Genomic DNA, 12,627 nt, shown 5'->3' on the forward strand with positions numbered 1-12,627 from the left:
GCTCACAGGGTTGGTGTTGCAATGTCGTGACCATTGTGCAGCCACAGAGGGAACAGGAGGCCCTTAGAGATGTACTTAAAAAACTACAGCTTCAGTATATAGTTTGTTACTTTTGTAGACTTTCTTTGCAGTCTAAGAGCAGTAGTCACCTCCAGAAAATAATTTATCTTACCCTTCATAGATATTGAAAATGGATGAATATTGTCCCAGGAAGTGAACACCACCCTGAAATTAGTTTTCCAATCTTAAATTTCTTTAGTAGTCAACTGATAAGAATTTAGTGTCTCCAGTCTGAGTTCATTCAGTATTCCGTATTCACAAACCAACATTACGATTGCTGACAATCTTAGATTATATGAAAAGACAGGTCAAAGTGAACAAATGAAATATTTCACTACTGCTGGAAGACACAGATCAGGAGAGATTAGTTCCTCTTGCTCTTAGAAGAGCTGTAGGATTGTGTGCAGTTCTTGACAGGGTAGCGTAGGTAGTTTAATCAGTTCATGTTAGCTGGAGAGATTAATTTATTAGTGTTGTGATTTTCCCTGCACCAGCACCACGTTTACTCACAAAACAGTATTTGAAAGACTTTATTTAACAGAGTAGTTACTGCAAGTTGGCAGACAAGGGCAATGCTCATCAAATGTGAAAGTGCATGTGAGTATCTAATGACTGAACTGCTTTTCAGAGAAGAATGTGCACTGTATCTGTATTCAAGTGACCAACATCCATCTAGAAGGTGTTTACTAGACAAGAGACGAAGGAGGTGAAGATGTTTAGGTGGGAGATGAAGCAAAATGTCTGCATTTTCTGCACCAGATCATCAGCATCAGTCATACAGAAATGTAGTTTATCTTTCTTATGAACATCTTTAACTGAGATTTACTGACTCAGTTATCAATGGCTTCAGAATCTTTCTGATATGTTTTAAATCTGAGTTATCTCAATGTTATATGTCTTAGTTTCTTATGAAATCCTAAAAATTACTTCCATCCACATCCAAGAGAAAACTCCAGCTATTTCACTCGGTCTACTGAAACTTGCCACCTGAAACTTGACTCCTGAAAGTCTCTCATCACATCAAGAATATTTCTCTTGTCTACATCTGCTTCCTATAGCTACAAGGAGATCACAACTTCCTTACCAAACCTCAGTCTTTTTCCCAATTTTATTTTTGTCTATTCAGGTCCACAAAATGGCTGGACCTCATGCAGAATTTGATCCAGTTTATGTGTCTCCAGTAACTAATTTTCACACATGATTCTTTTATCCCATGTCTGCACAGCTGGGATTTCCAGACACACACTGAGTGAGACCAGTGCTCTGTTTCCAGAGCACACACCATTAGTCTCCTGCACTTACAAACCTTTTCACCTTTCCTGATGCCTTTATGTTACAAACAAGTGATACTTTTTCTTAGTAACTTTGTCAGCCACCTTATACCAGTCTTAATCAGTCCTTCCATGAATTCATTAATCCTAAACCTTCCTCAAAATATCAAATCTTCTCTTTTGAATTCCTTTCTAATAATTACTGAAAGGTCCTCTGAATTCTGAGTTCCTCATGCTGTCCCACACAGATCTTTTCTCATGTGTCACCCTTTTCAGGCCATTCTAACTCCAAGTTCCATCTTCTTTGGACCTTTTGGCATGGAAAGAAAAATATTCTGATTCTTTAAATATCCCATTACTGCATTTTTCCATAAAAAGATAGAAAAGAATCAAATCTCTCCAATTTTAGAAAATTTCATAGGAAAATATTGCTAGTCTGTAGCTCAAGTTTAATAGCTGACTGCTGGTCATTGCAAATTAAAGTTGAAGACATGGGCAAATTTCCCAATAGTCAAAGAGAAGAATGGGGTAATGCTCTGTCTCCACTTTATCTTAATTCATCCCATTCATTTAATACTTAGTACTTGAACACTTGAATCTGGCTTTTATCCTCATAGGCTTTTAGAAATGTTCATCACACAACTTCCCTGAAATAGAACTAGACTATTTCTGTTTTACAGGAAAGGATTCATCAGAGAAGCTAAATGAATGGATGGAGATAAGAGATCAAGATGAAAAAAGCAGGTTGACCAAGATTTCCAACCTCAGTATTTAGCTATTCAATTCTCAGTATTTAGCTACTTCTGCTGTAGCTTTTTGGGCAGGACAGACACTCCTTTGTATCCTACCATCCATCTCACAGCTGCAGTGGAAGTAAGTTCAAATCTAAGCACAGCCACTGTTTCATAGTGTCTGCTGCCACTCATGTCATCACAGAGCTGGTTTTGAACCCTTTCCTGACGCAATGTTCATTTAATTACTTCTGTCAATGTGCACAAAGGTCTTCCTCTGCATGCCAAGGACCTGAGCAATGGTGGAGGATGAGCAGGTCAAGGCCAAGGACACTGACTGGGTTGGCCCGTGATCACCTCACAAAAAAGTCAGATGTATCAAAAGGTGTCACCCTACTCAGAAATCTCTTTCTCATGCTCTTACTGCACCTCCTCTTTTTCCTCCTGACAGACTGAAAGAAGAGATGGATCTAACTGGAAGAGAGAGCACTTTGCTGAGTGGTAGCAAGCAAGAAATTGCTTATGGATTGAAGAAATTCTGTAGGATAGACTCCTGTTTTTTGCAACACATTGCCATGACATGCCATATTAAGGATTTCAGTCTTAGAACAATACTTATTTTTAAAGTTGAACACAATTTTGATCCTCACTATTAACTTTCTTTATAATACTGGTCTTCCTCTGCTCTGCCTCAACGACTTGCTATCAAATATCAAATGGCTTCCATTTTATGTGTACAAGTTCCTTGATTTCCTCAAGACTGGCCTTTGTTGGGGTATCCTTCTGGACTCTGTTGTCTTTGATAAATGCAGCTAAACTGCAACATTAAGTAAGACATCACAGGGGGATCTCCAGCGACTATTTCACATGTTGAGAAGAATCAGTAACTTTGGAGTTTAAAACTTGCTTTTTCTCACGTGTCCTTGAACAAATCTGTTCACCTTTGGGGGAAAATCCTTCAAAGTTAGAGAGCTAGAAGTATAGGAGGGCTTTTATAGGAGCTAAATATGGCAGTGAGGAAAAACACCAGGTTTATTTCCTTGGTATGGGTTTCTCATTGTTTGTTTGGTCCTTAAACTCTCATTCTTTGTTTATCACACACCCTTCTTTGGTCTTTCCAAACACATGAAGCTACAGGGGACCCTGCCTAGGGGTCTACAAAGGGACAGCTAGAAATCAGTGGCAAAAATGCTGATTCTTTTTGACTCCTGTCTTCCCTCAGCCCACACACCTCCCTGGCTGCTTCTTTGGAAAGAACCAGTCAGAAATTATGGTTGGTTTATGATCTCGTTAAGACCTTGTACAACTCACTTTTTTCATTCAGTTTTTTATATCCACCACGTCTCCTTTTTTAAGGAACGTGTTGTTGCTACGCAACTGAAGGGGAGAGGGAGCAGAGAAGGATGGAGGCGAGAGGGAGGTAAAAAAAGAAAGATGTTCTTGGAAGGAAAATAGGGAAGTCATAGACTATGATTCAAAAATCAAAGATAGGAAAAGCTTTTCCTTTAGCTGTGTGAAGGCAAGAGGAAGAAATGAAGGAAATCTTTCTCCTTGCCCTCCACTCCTTTTCTTGACCTTGTCCAATCACCTCCAGCTTGTAGTGCACGGCCAGATGATTGAACAATTTGAGAAATAGGAGTTTAAGTGGTTGGGATGTCTGGCAGGGATTCAGGATGTCTATCAGGTATTCCCTGCTCACCAAATGTTTCAGTGGGTCACCAAAGGCAAATTGTTTTATCTCCTGTCCTAATTACCTTCCTCTAAAATAGGGATAATGCTTCTGATTTCTGTCTTGTCATTTTAGATTACAAAACTTTCTTAATTAGCACTGAATCAACACCCCAGTGAGGTCTCAGGGTCTCTCCCTTGACGATAGGATAGATATTAGTATTAAATTAAGGATCCACACACTCACCTTCCCACTCTAAATGTGCAAAACATCTTACAGCTCTTAATGTTGACCTATGACACATTCCCATTCTCTCTCATCCCTCACATTTCAGGGCTGTGCTTCAAATGCAGAAGGACTTAACTACATCCCATCTAACTCTAGGCCTATTCAAGGAAACCAGATACCTTCTGCACTCAGTGGATTTACCTCTAGAGCTAATTCACACTTGAGAAATGACCATATTGCTTTCTTATGAACATCTTCTTCCAGTAAAAGTCTGGCATAATTAGTACCTGAGTTAAATCTCTGAAATTGAATAAGATTAATTCAGACCAGTGTGGTTTTCATTGCCTTTTCGTGTGTATTTTTCTGTGTGGTATCTTCACACAGTGGAAATCTTCCCTTCAATCGTAAAAGAAAATTTCCTAACAGAGTAGGAAAAGCAGCAGTAGGTAGGAACTGAGCCCTGCAAAAGAACTGGCAGGATGATGCTGCCTCATTTAGAATTAATTTGTTTGTGCAGACTTGTTAAAGGAAAAGTGGCATTTTACTTGCTCTGATGAAGACAGAATTAATTTTGCTGTGATTAACATTCTGCTTCTTAGAGATATTCACTTATGCTCAGCTTTTTTTCCTGTGATGGAGGATCATTTGAAAATATAATTAAGAGTAAAAGCCCCATTGTCTGTACTGGCATGACAGTGCTTCCAAATATTGAGTACTTATCTAGTGCTTTGAAGTTTTGGGGAAGGGCTTGTTTCAATAATTGGTGTGTGCTAGTCACCCTCCTTGCAAAATGAGAAGCAGCTGTCATTGGCTATGAAATCAGCTGTGGATAGTAATGGTGCAGATTTCCTCTAGTCGTTCCTTGCAGTGTATCTTCATGGGGCAAGTCAACCCCCTCCTGAGTACCCTGAATATCCTTTGTCTATCTAATATACTCAGGAAACAAAATCTTTGGAGAAGCCAAAGAGCTCAACCCATAGGCAAAGGATGCAACAGTAGAGCATCTAAGGTATCTTGGATCAGTTTACAATTTTTTTTTTCATATTTATCCATCTATAAGTGTGTTCTAGTTAGGATGCTAGTTAACTCTAGTCTTACTAGTTCAATGAAACACTTAGTTCTGGAATAAATAGCTCTTTTCTGTGTGCTTTCTCAGCCTCAACTATAATGGAGAAATTTCACTTCCAGAAACAGAATTGAATTAGAAATGTGGAATTTGCACATGTATACTTACTGTTTTCTAAAATTGTTTGGCCTTGCCTTGCCAAACCATGCCTTCCCTGTGGAGCAGGAGCTTGATCTGATTAAATTTACCTTCCTTCTGACCTTCTAATGGCCTGTATGAACCCCAGAGGCAGATTCCTCAATTTAACTTGTAATAAGGTCTAATTAATTTCAAAGTAGTAAATAATTTTGTGTATAGAAAGCCTGATTATTTTAGGTCATTAGCAGAGATGAAGCATCAACAAAAAGCAGGTGATTTCAATGCAAGCTTTAGGGAGCTGACATTAAATTTTGTATTAACTTTAAGTGATAATTAAGTGGGGTCAACAGCCTTTGACTAAATAGTGTGAATCTCTGAAGACTGTAGAACTGTGATGTCCAGTTTACATACGGTATTTTCTGTACCATGATGAGATTTTAACAAAAAAATCAAATTGCCTGTCAAATATACATTGTGCCTTGAAAGTATGTGATACCTCATGGGATACGAAGGGGAAAAAAAACCAAACCCAAACTCTTTCCCCTCAATTTGAATTACCAGTTATTTATGTTGGGCAGTGGCATGACCATAAAACGCATTTTTTAAAAATACATTACATGTTTTGTAAGATATACATGGGGGGTTTTTTAAGAGAGTGAAACTCTTCCCATAAGCACAATGAAGTGTATAATGTATCTGCTGTGATGAAAGGAAGATTGACTTGCTGCCACACTGTTGTTTAAATAGCTGCCAACAACCATGTCTGATGAATGCATTGCTATAAATGATCTCCACTTTTCATATCCTTCTACAAAGACCTTGTTAGACAAAGAGTTGATCTCCAATACTGCAAAGATTTTAGCAATATCCTAGTCATGTGTTATACTGAATCATAAGAAACCACTTCAATTCACTATATAAATAGTTTCTGTAAAGAAAAAAGACTAAGAAAATTCTGCAGAGAGTAAAATAACAGTCAGTTTTGATATGAGAAAGTAATTCTGATTTTACGAAAGAAAAGAAAGGTAAAAATTGGCCAATATTCCAACTATCTATTTATACTGCTGGATCCAGAAGGAAAGATCACAAGAAGAACAGTCACTGATACCAATATTGGTTTAAAATCTGGGCTGATATAAATTAAAATGCATTTTGTTAATAATTAGATATTCTGAGAAGAATTTTAACAGCAAGATCACCAGAAGATCTTTTCTTCTAGTACTTAAGGGGACTTATAATGTTGAATAGGGACTTTTAACAAGGCATGTAGTGACAGGACAAGGGCTAATGTCCTTAAACTGAAGGAGGGGAGGTTTACTTAGACATTAGGAAGAAATTTTTTACTATAAGCAGAACAAGTCACTGGCACAGGTTGCCCAGAGAAGATGCGGCTTCCCCATCCCCTGGAAGTGTCCAAGAACCAGTTGGATGGGTCTTGGAGCAACCTGGGAGGTGTCCCTGCCCATGGCAGAGGGTTGGAACTGGATGGTCTTGGTGGTCCCTTCCAACCTAAACCATTCTGTGATTCTCTGATTCTTTGCAAAGAACTATTCAGAGAACTTAGCTGCAACAGTCCAGGCACAAGCAGGAAATGGCCTCAAGTTGTACCAGGGGAGGTTTAGGTTGAAAATTTCAAAAAAATGTCTTCCCCAGAAGAGTTGTCAAACCCTGGAATAGGTTTCCTAGTGCAGTAGTGCAACAACCTCCTTAGAGAGGTTTAAAAGACATGTAGATGTAGCACCTGGGGACATGATTTAGAGGTGGCTTTGGCAGTGTTAAGGGTTGGATCAACAATCTTAGAGGTCTTTTCTATCCTAAATGATTCTACAATCCTGTGAACTTCATGACCCAAGAGATTTCATTGATTCATAGCTTCCTTAAAACACAACCTTTAAAAATACACTCAAAATCCCCTGTCCAGGAACAAGGAAGGTCTGCATATACGTTAAAGAAGTTACATATTCATGAGCAGAAAATATTGCAAATACTGAGCAGGTACAGAGCCAGTAAAACAGTTGTTAAGATTTCATTTCAAATCCAGTCAAGAATGAGTCAAGCAGCCTTGTTTATTTCCATAAGGTTTTAGAGGTAAAGGAGGAGTATAAAACAAAAGACATTTTTGCTTAACAGCTCTGTGTCGTTTGTTTGTTTTACTGCCATTACCTTGGCTGCATCTGCCACATCTGTCAAATGTGGAAGAGAGAATTTGCCTCCTACCTCTTTTTCTTTGATCCATGCTTTCAAGTTGTAGCCTTTCATCCTCATTTTCTTATGAAAGAGAGGTATTTCTCTTCATGAAATGGCATGTATTAGCATATACTTTGTGCATCTAATGTTCAGCAGTGACCTTTCAGGGCCCTGTGGTGCATTCTGATGCTGATCACTTTTGAATACTTTGACGTGATGTCTGTCTACCAGGTACAGCTTATGCAGCCCTGATAAGGGAGATATAGAATGGTAATTGCCCAAGCCTCAGCTCACAAGTCTTCTTCCTAAAGTCTTAGACCTCTAAAAGCTTGTTAGTGCATGGGCCAATGTGAGGGAAAGATGAGCATTGTTGAGGGACAGATGTTGGGAAAAGAGATGTACTTTTTTCAATGAAATGTCCCTTTGAGATGGATTCCTTCCCTTAAAATCATTCTCTAGGAGTAGTAATTTAGAATCATAGACAGTTTTGTGCTGGAAGGGACCTTAAAACTCATCTTGTTCCACCCCTTGCCATAAGCAGGGACACCACCCACCAGCCCAGGTTGCTCCAAGCCCCATCCAACCTGGCTTTGAACACTTCCAGGGATGGGGCAGCCACAACTTCTTTAGGTAACCTATTCCAAAAGCAACTCATAATAATATATAATATAACATAACTTACAACACAGTATGCATTTTAACCCGTTTATATCTGCTGTGTAATTTCTAGCACATACATTTTGCTGCAGTGACCTAACATGTAAATGCAAATGAGAATCTAGGTCTTAGTTCCATGATTTTCAACTAAATAATTAAGAAAGTTGCTTCAGTCAGTGCTTAATTACCTAATAATGCTTAAAACTTTCAGAGACTGTGAACACTTACCTCTTCCACTAATTAAACAGAACATATTCTTGAACAGGCCTTCAGAAAAACAGCCTCTTTAAAGGGCCTAAATAGGATTGATGTTTTGAGTTATGTCTCAACTCACCTTCTAATTTATAATGAAAAATAAAAATAAACATATTCACTAATCTGTTGAGATGCCTTCACGATAGATATGATAAACCATATGATTTTGGTTTTGTCCTTCCTCATCAAAACTTGCCACTGTCCTAATTATTTGCTCAGCTCATTCTGCTATGCCTAAAATTAACCTGAAAAACATTTAGTCCAGCAAGTCCAAACATTCATTTGGATCCTGTGAATTACTTAAAATTGCTAATGCAGTGCTAATAACAAAAGTGGGGTGCTGTGAAACTCAGTGAATTGTTTAATATCTATAAATTATTTTGGCATACTCAAACAGAAATGGCATTGTTGAAATAGTAATAATAATGTTTCTTGCAGTTATGCTACTTGTAGGTATCAGTGCTCTTAAAAGAGTGTGATAAACCTAAAAGAGGAAATTCTATTTTTTAAAGGGCACTGAGTGAGATTACTCCTATCAACTACATAGCAATGAGGGTCAAAAATATCCATAGAATATGGTATACAAGAAGAAACTTTATTGCAGATGGAGCTGTTGTACTCCAAGACTGATCCCACTTCCAGAGGATGGTTCACATGTACAACACCAGCCTGATGGTGCACACACTGAGACATCCCCAACTTGTGCTCCTATTTCAGGTTTTTTCAAACCTTTTAAAAAGGTAAATTTGATTTTTGTGACCTCACATGAGACTGTGTGTGGCTTCCTGCTCTGCCTTTATGGCAAACACAGCTGTCTGCCCATGGGCGCACACAAGTCATATCATGTGCTCTGGATACAAGTGCAATCAAGTGGATCACCAGTGCAGCTCAGATCTGTGCTGTGGATGATCCAATCTAGCACTACAGCTTTAGTAAGACAACATTATGAGCACAAAAAGTAGCTTTTTTTAAACTGAAGATGATTTAGCTCAGTGCAGTTGGACACAAATCATAAGCTGGCTGACTTTATGAGCTAGTGAGGATTAATACAGTATTGTCTGCGAGCTCTGTGAGATTCCTCACATTTTTTATAAGTATAAAACTTTGTCCATCTTTTCAAACTACCAATTTGAGCATGGGGTGATTTCTTTTATAACTCCTATTATGTAGAAAGAAAGACTCCATTCCATATATTGTAGCATAATATACATGTCGTCGTTCACATTACTCTGAAACAGTGACTGGAAGCATCGAGCTGCAAAATGTGTATTGTTAATCATTGGGTCATTAACCTTAACAATGTCAGTGCATTCCCCTACCAGATCCAACTAAATGACTGCCCGAGGTAATAGTTAAGAGAACATTTCACACAGATGAACATATTAATGCTTTATTTGGTTCTAAATGCAGTGTGAAGGATTTAGGTAGGAGCTAATATATGTGAAGAGGAATAAGAAAGATGAGGCACAATTGGAAAAAAGAAAGTTTAGCTTCCCAAATGAAAGAGAGCAGTCCTCAGTGTTTTGTAGCTGAGAAGTGCATACCTATCTCACTTTAGTTATAATCATTCAGGTAAAAACTATGCTGTTTTGAGGAGGACTTAGAAGTCCTGAGGGTTCATTAGAATCCTGAGACTCTTGTAATATCTAATATCCAGTTTCTGTAGCTAATGTGAGGTCTCTGATCTGGTGTTTTCACAGTAAAAAGTACATGCTAAAACTTTCTTTATCTGGCTACAGCTGATGGGTTTCTGCCTGAACTGTGCTGTCCCTACATCTGGCAAAGCAAGTCTTATACATCTCTCTGAAGTGAGAAGATGCCAGTGCTATCCACAAAAATCTATTGTATGTATCCAGTAGAGTTGACCAAACGGCACAAAACTTGTGTTCGCTGGTCTCTTTGTATGGGAGAAGAGCCTGGAAAGATGTCACACAGCAACAGACTTCTGTCAGAGTGATGTATTTTACAAGCTGCTTCTTGCAGACCTCTGTCCAAGGCACATCCCTCAAACCTAGGTTCAACTCTGCTCCTGGATATCATCATTTCCAGGGACCTAAGGGAAGTCTTTGGTAATTTCCTCTGGATCATGTCCACATGAGCATTTGTCACCTTGTGGGGCAGCTGAGAAAGCCAGTGACCCAAAACAGCCTCTTGCTGCTGTCTGAAAAATTCATGTAATCAGCAGCTATTTCCCAGGTTGCACTCAGGAAAAAAGGCTGTAATAATGCACTGGAAATTGGATAATTGGTCCTGGTGGTCTGCAAATGGCCTGGAGGGTGCACAGAGATATATTCAGACTGAAGGCCTTTCAAAACAACAGCACCAAACTTTCTCACTGTAGGTCCTTTCAAGAAGCCTCAGTTCTGGGACTTTCACGCTTCACTTGGAAGATCAAATGCACAAAATTAGACATTTCAAAGTCAGTTCCTATTAGTTGTCAGATAGCCTAATGACTTACTCCTGTAGACACTAGTATGGAGTCACATTTGCTACTGTAACCAGTCCATTAATGCTGCTTCACTTAGCAATGAGCAAGAGGATGGTGCTTTATAAATATCTGACAAGTGTTGTCAAAAACCAGATATAGCAGCTAATCAGGGACTCAAAATAGGAAGTGTGATATTGGTCAGTGGGTGTAAGAGGATAGGACTACTGATTTTTCTAAGTTTGATTCCATTCCCTTTCTTTTAGTTGTTCTCCCCTGAAGATATAAAGTTTCACTCTTCTCTCCCAATATACTTTGCAGACTATTATCTCTTAGTCATCACTTAACAAAATTACACTGTTTAAAATCTCTACTGAGCTTGAAAAGTGGAAAATATTATTATACAAATGATTTTTTGTTGTTGATATTGTGGAAAAGCTCACCTGGTGGTTTTGTGCTTCTTTCATATGCAAGGATATAAATTAGTTGTAATTTCTGGTTAATAAACACTGATAATTCTGCAATAGTTAGGCCTTTCTGTTTGCATGGGCTTGGAAGGAAAAATATGGTAGTGTGTTGATTCTAAGGAAGCTTTTTGATGTCCTATTCTTTTGGGGATTAAGGATTTGGATGTTGATGAGGGGGAGTGAGGTTTTGTCATCAATTTTAATGAGACATTTATAATTTGCCTTGATTGTATTTAGGTTTTTTATTGTTGCTATTTTTTTTTATTTTGCTCATTCAAGCAGCCACTCTGTGAAAGCTTTTTTTAAGTACTCCAGATCTATTCTGGTAATGAAGAAATGAATGTCAAGCAAAGCAATTTTTTCTAAATTTACAACTCATTCTCTTAGACAAGATCAAGACTGACAGAAAGAAAATATCCTTTATGTGTTAAAAAAAAAAAAAAAACCAAACTGCAACTCTCCAGTTACATCCACTTGGGCAGAGTAAGGGGGCATTCCTGGGGTATAGTAAGGTGGCATTCTTAGCCATTATAATTTGTCTCACCTAATCCTAGTCATTGCATATCACATTTGTTTATCTAAAGATGAAAAAACATCAGTAATAATATTTTCCAGTAATAAAGCTTCTGCAGCTGTTGCTAGGTCCAACAAGATTTAAGTACTATTTCTGTACTTGTTCTTAACCTCCTATCCCACTCTCTCTCTCCAGGTAATTGGAACTTGTCCCAGTGAAGCTTAAAAAGATGAAGAGCAACTAAGAGAGTGAGATATAAGCCAAGAGTGTGGAAGGAGAGAGCTGTTGCAGCAGAGCCGGCTGGGCATGGAACTGGCATAAAATTTGTTCTCTGTGTGGGGCAAACTCAACCTTCTCTTCTTTTTCAGTGTAGTTGTGATATTTCACTTTCATTTCATTTTCCAGAAGAGTTCTGACCCTCATCATCCCAACATTATTGGGCACACAGTGTAACTTGGCTTTTGAAGCAAACTCGAAAAATCACCAGGTTATGCAAGGCAAATCTTTGCCCCACTGGACTAATTTTCCTCTCTTTTTGCAAGGAGATACTCAAAGTACCTATAAATTCCACTTGCATTCAGGAAGATATCATGCTCTAGAAGTGCAGTAATAACCAGGACTGACTGTTCTGGGATGAGAGCAGCCTGGTCTGGGAGTACTTTGTTTTTCTTTCATGCTGCTGTTTTATCTATCCCACAGTGGAAAGAAGCAAGCTGTTGCAGTAGATTTAAGCTTGCAATCCTTCCTAGCCTTATGGATAAATCATTAGGGACTTCTTCCCAATCTAGTTTTGCTGTTGCAAATCATCTGTTTGCATGCATGGCAAGTCCAGCTCCTGAAGATGATCTCAGATGTGCTCCATGTGGAGTAGAGATGCACTCAAGAAGCATAACAAATTAGGTTGTGACTGGCAAGCAAATACATGGTACTGTGTGAAACCAGCAGCTGTAGCCATATCT

The sequence above is a fragment of the Pithys albifrons genome, chromosome 5 (assembly GCF_047495875.1).
Source record: "Pithys albifrons albifrons isolate INPA30051 chromosome 5, PitAlb_v1, whole genome shotgun sequence".
NCBI classification, from domain to species: domain Eukaryota; kingdom Metazoa; phylum Chordata; class Aves; order Passeriformes; family Thamnophilidae; genus Pithys; species Pithys albifrons.